This window comes from Corythoichthys intestinalis, chromosome 1 (assembly GCF_030265065.1).
Source record: "Corythoichthys intestinalis isolate RoL2023-P3 chromosome 1, ASM3026506v1, whole genome shotgun sequence".
Classification (NCBI taxonomy): Eukaryota; Metazoa; Chordata; class Actinopteri; order Syngnathiformes; family Syngnathidae; genus Corythoichthys; species Corythoichthys intestinalis.
In genome coordinates this window covers 65369017-65375441 of record NC_080395.1, presented here as the reverse complement: position 1 = coordinate 65375441, position 6425 = coordinate 65369017, and positions in this window count along the sequence as shown.

The following is a 6425-nucleotide window of genomic DNA, read 5'->3' as shown; positions in this document are numbered from 1 at the left end:
TGCTTGTCTGTGTGGTTGTCAATATGTGTTCGTCTGCGACTTCACAAATCAGTCCGTCAATCAGTCTGGCATGGCAGTCAGGGATTGTAAAAGAATAACTAAGCAACAGTTAAAAGTAAGGACAACAACAACCGAAACCTTAACATTGAATTATCACAACAACTAAGGCATTGCTACTTTATTCTACAGCATAGAACACCTTGAGTGATCTAAATTCCCGTGCAACACATCCTCCCGTTTTTTTTTTTAATTTTTTTTATTTTATTTTGTTGAACGGGCAACGGCAATATTGGCTTGCCAGTGGAATGAGGGTGTGGTCCCCAACCTTTTTTGCACCGTGGACCGGTGTGATGTGGGCCTTTTTTTGGCGGACCGGCAATGTGTGGCAGAAAAATACAGTAAATATAAAACAACTAGATGGGGCTAAAAACTAATGTTAAGTGGAGGAAAAATGTAACTCATCAGATGCTGAATCAACTTTTTTTTTTTTTTTTTAATTAATAGTGGCATCTCCTAAAAACCTGACGGTAAATATTCTTTGTTGCAGGTATGATAAGTTCTTCTCCAATCGTAAAAGTTTTCTGTGCTTTAGCATTACAGTTCGCCACGAAGTATGATGCCCACACTAATTGTTTGTCCTTCGTGCTTGCGCTTTTTTACTTCAAAAATTCCAAAGGCTTATCAATTATTCCAGGGTGCTGAGTCTCTCTGTGCTAAAGCAGCTTTGATGGCTTCATTGCCTCATTAGCTAATGATTGGCCACATATTATGCAGAGTGAACTTGGCATAGGCTTTTCTTTTGACTCGTCGGGTGGTCTGTTTTTCAGTCATCTTCGCTAGCGTGTGGGCTTATTATTTCCGGGAACAAATATGATGCGCCTACGTTATAATCGAGAACAAGCGCACATTGGTTTGGAACAGAACACAACACAACACAACACAATAGCCCTTTATTGTCAAAATACAGTTTCACAATAAAATTGTGGAGTATCTCTCTTAGCATTGCATGACAACTAAAAATCTCAAAGTGACATGCAAGTATAAAAGTATAAAACCTAAATAAATATAATAATGTCTATGAGGTAGTCCTATGTTCAGGCAGTTCAAATAATCGAAGTGAAATAGCAGCAGTTTGACAGTGAGGGCATTGAATATGTTGTGTAAATAAGTATTGCAAATAGAATATGTGTGAATAGAAGTGAAGCAGCAGTTTGAGAGTGAAGGCAGTGAATATTGCACATTAATATTGATATTGCTAATATTGGAGATGCTCCAATTCATTTCTATGACGACATCGAGTCCAGTTTTATTATTCTATCTATTGACTAATCCGAGCAAAACGACCGGAGGTACCCCGTAAACACACCAGTAATGGCGGCCACCACTAGAGGGCCACGTCCACATATCTCTACTCGGATTAGTCAATAGATTAGGTAGCCAGACTGGTGAGTCAAGAGGTACAGCGGTCAGTTAATAAATCATTCAGTTCATTTCGGCCCGGCAGCTTATGCGCCATGGACTGGTTCTGGTCTCTGGCTTGATGGATGGGGACCAATGTGACCTATAGTGGATATGCTCTGTACAAGTGACAATTTTGTGGAGTGACAATGTAATTTTACTTCGCCATCAATAAGGGAGTCTTAGACTACTTTTACACTCGGACCGAAAATGGTCTTAAACGTGTAATTATTCGGACTATACAGCATGTCGGCGAACCTAGTATGCCAATTATCCGGATTAGTTGTTAGACGGATAATGTAGGCGGGTAATGTTACCCGCCGCCAATGCGCTGCCTCATATGGACTGCTGTCTCCGTACAACATTCGGATACTCAGGAAGGGACGTCATGCCGTCGCTATTTTTAGTGCGGCATGACAGCACTGTAAAAATGGAGGCAGACGATCACGACGTGGCATCCGTGCGCCTCTTTTCTTTTCCACACATTTTTCTTGAACCTTCAAACTACTGTACATCTCAATAATATGCTTCAATTCAGTGCCCATTTGGGGTCCTCCCATCGCGGATGAGGTGGAGATGAACGTTTTTTACAGAGCTCGTCTCCCAAGTTGTCTCCGGACAGCCAGCTGCGGGGCTGGCCCCTACCAACTCAATGCCGACCGAACATGAGTACTGTATATAAAAATGGGGAGAGGAAAATTAAACCCCAAAAAGTGACCTGCGTGGTACCCCCAGTCAAAGAGGCGCGTGACCAGTTTTTTTTCCCAGACATTTCTGCCTGTCAAAACTGTCGCCACTTCCAGGATCGCCACTGTTTTGCACAAGCAGTCCTGGTTGCGGTTTCCAGGAAAAACACGCAGCACCACACCATATGCTTCTCTTTGTTATTTTCCAAGTGGTGAGAGCGCAACTGGGTATGGATTGTAACATCCCAAGTAATGATGTCAGGCTTTCGTTGTTTTATAAAGATTTATTTCAATCACAACTTGGCGCCTGCTCGTAAAAGGCAAGCGTGCACTCCATTCACTCTCGCTCCTGCGTGATGCATTCAATTGCGTTCACGAAAAAAACAGTGATCACAAATAATGACAGTCTAGAAGGTGTAGTAATTTCGAAATTTGCTGCCGGCGAGTGATGAGTTTCCGATTCAGAGGTAAACCGCGCGGGCGATGACGTAACATATGTGGCTGCTCCTTTCTACGCATTCGTAGTTTGCGCAGATGCAGGGATACCTTGCAGAAGCGGGGGGGGGGGGGGGGGGAGGGCTTAAACGCACCTTAAATGTAATGTGGACAGGTATAAAAATAGTCGGCAAAAAACCCTGGAGAAAATTATCTGTCCTAGTGTAGATGTAGCGTAAGGCTAAATAACTATAGATAAGATTAGGATTATATAGTAAATGAGTATTTCACATTTTACCTGGTCACAAAGGCCTTCAAACGGCAACCTGAGCCCATAGTTGCACAAAGTATAGGCAAATGTGAAAAGGAGGCAAATGCACTAACATGACTTCACGATGACAGCCGCGATAAAAAAAAAAAAGCCTAAATCATCATTATAAAATCGAGTAAAGAACACGGCTATTTGGATGGATGCATAGATGTACTGTAAATAAGCCATAGGTGAGCGAGAGTACAATAACAGCTTTAGCTTAGTCTGTAGTGTATTGTCAATTATTTATTTGTTCATTTACTTTATTGCCTTTTATGTTGAATCATGTGTTAATGTTCATGTCATCTGTTACCGTGCATCTCTCTCTGCGAATAAAGTTCCTAACAAATAAATAAAGTGAATTGAACTCAGACAATTTGTCTTCACCTCGTCGACTAACCACACACTGGCTTTGGTTTATTTCATGATGTCACTTCCTTTCTGTACACTATTGGTAGATGACGAACTTGATCACTCAGAGTGACGGACCAGTGGTTTCTATAATTAGAGTGCTGTCTACCACTGGAAAAAAAAATCCAGTGAGGGGATCCTTAAATGATAGGTTAGTGAGGACAACATAGCTAAATGGTTCTTCATACTGTACATTTAAGCATTTTCCAGCCGGGTTTATGAAATATTCCTATATAATTCTATTCTTTATCTGAATGTAAAAATACAAATACCAAAAGCAAAATAAGACATTTTTTAAAATTTAGTATTTTATGAATTTCAAAAGTATCCAGGTCCATGAGAATCAAAGATCCCCTTTACAATTGGTATCAAAATGGTATCTGTGTCCGAACACATTATCCAGATAATAACAATTGAAGCTTGTCTTTGGGTTTGCACCTGTTATTTTTAATGCATCCTCATTATCCTCGTTGAGGTCATATTTTATCTCTGTCTTGCGGAGCAAAACCTGCACGTGAATCTAAATAGTAAATCAGCTTTAAAGGGAGTCTCTGTGCCTCGTATATTTATTGAATGCTCAGGCAGCCACGCGCTCTCGTCTTCGGTTCTCAATTGTGTTGAGACTTTCACCCCTCTGGGCCCTCTTCGGTGCCCGCCTAAAGAGTGCTATACTCGACTTGGGCGCGGGCAGCCACACGCTCCGACCTCGGCCGGTTTGTCCACCAAGAATGCAGAGGCGTAGCAAGGGTCCCCGGGGGCCCCAGGCAACAAGCAAAATGGGGCCCTTCGAGCGTGTGCAAGTAAGGGCGACAGTTGGACTTGGAGCGAGTAGCAACACAAAAATAACACCATCGGATGCGGAAGTATATACCTTTGTGTGAAATCAGTAGTCAGATTGGCCTTACGACCCACCAAATTCAAATGAAAAACCACTGATTGGTAGACTACTGACTGAAGTGAGTATTAAAATTGCTAATAAAATTGTTTAGGATTATTGTAGATGCATATATGTTATATTTTTCTTATAGAGTATTCGACGAGGAATACGATAGACCCATTAATAGAATTTTTGGGAAAAATCACCATTTCTTTAAGTAGTCACATGAATAATGAGGTGGCCTGTGAAAATTAACGTACAACAATTCAGCAACGACTTTCCAGAGAGTACTCGGTGAGTCACTCTTAGACAATCATGTGGTATTAATAACTGATTGGACTGTCTTAAATATGTATAATCTACGTGACATGGTTAGTGCAATTAGGGATTGATAACAGAATCATTAGATAATCTGCCAAATGATTTAATGGTATTGAAACACTCCCTACACTTGTTGCTGCGACAGTGCAGTATAGCTGAGTGTGCTAAATCTGTCGGCCTTCGGGGGCCCCTGCTGGCTAGGGGCCCTAGGCAATTGCCTGTTTTGCCTAATGGGACGCAACGCCTCTGCAAGAATGCACCATTTTTGTCCGAAACTTGCTCGCTGCCAGGGGCTGGACGATCTGTGATCACCACCGTGTGTGACATGAGTGGAGTAGTTTTGTGTGATTTTTCGTGTTCGAAAGGCGAGGAAGACTTGAAAGAGCAGCTTGGTTCGAGTTAGCTAGGCGTTAGCACATAGCCTAGCTCTTTCCGCCGTCTCCGAGTTCCTGTTGGAAAGTGACAAGAGCCGGACTAAGTCCGGTTAACACCATTCGGGAGGTTTAAGAAGATGGCAGTTTTGACCATATGCAGTAATTTTGCCCTGTCATACTGAATAAATGCATTTTTAATATTTCATATTCCATTTAGCAAAAGAATGTTATTTGTCACGACCATAATTTTTTTTTAGCAATTGGGGAAAAAAAATACTTCGACACAAAGAATATCCTGTAAAAATATTGTAGTACAGAGATTGAAACGATGATATTTTCCAGTCTTCTCTAGTCATCAGCCTCATGTTTGTTGTCGCTGACGCCTTTTTCTCGTTCTGAATCTTCTTCCTCCTCCAAATACGACTCAAACATATATGGCTGTAAAATATGTTTATATATATAATATAGAAACAGAGGTTATAGTGTACACAGATTGTAAAGAAAGTGAATAAGTGCCTAGCAGCAAGTGGTGATGTTGTGGTAAGAGTATGTATTTGACAATTTACAGTACTCAGACTAGAAGGCAAATGGCTGACTTGATATGACAGTTCGCGATGTAACAAAAATGCTATATTGTAACTGTGCAAAGAAGCACAGGGTTAAAGAGCCAGGAGGATATAAATCTTCTTCTTTTTTTTTTTTTTATACAGCAAGTCTAAGCGTACAACTTTACATCACAATGCTAACGGGGGAAAACCGCATAAAGATATCCAAAACATTTAGACGGAGACCGCGTTTTGAGGGACTGAAATGGCAAACGCGAAAATTCCTCCCAGAGTAAAAATCGCTTCACCCTGTCATTTTGGTGGCATTCATCTCAAACACTCCACAAGTATAGGTGGCGATAATGAAAGATATTGATGACATCACAATCACGAGCCGGTTTATAACATGACTTCATGTAACAAGCTGGTTTCCCTAGCAGTGGTAAACACCTTCAAGGAGTCAACTCAACGATTGACTACACTCATCACGCAGTCATTTGGAGTAGAGAACTTTTCAGTGTGTCTTTAGACAAGTTTTCTGAGCGAAATATGGGCGGCGCCATCTTGAACAAAGTCTGCCTCGAACTTCCTAATGAGTTGCGGTTGAAGTTAGCAGTGTGTTGACGATGTTAAAACTGCGAAATCAAGCCTGAGAAACCCACAGAATCTTCAAAAGTGTATTCAGCACGATCTAGATGAGACGTTGATGAGATTGGATGATTGTTCTTATCATTTTGTTGATCATTGGTGGACAAAATTATAACAAACTGTCAGCCTGGGTTGACGTGAGGTATAGATTGATACGCCGGCCACTTAAGTGACCAAAATGAGTTGTAATTACAAGTTATATTACATTAGCCGAATGCAGAAGGGCTGACACGGATTTTGTTGGTACAAGGAAATACTACAAGGTATTCTATCATATCATCATATCATACTATCATATAGTCAAAAATCGTATGTCATTCTTTTTTATTGCAGACATTGATAGCAATAAAACATTTGGAC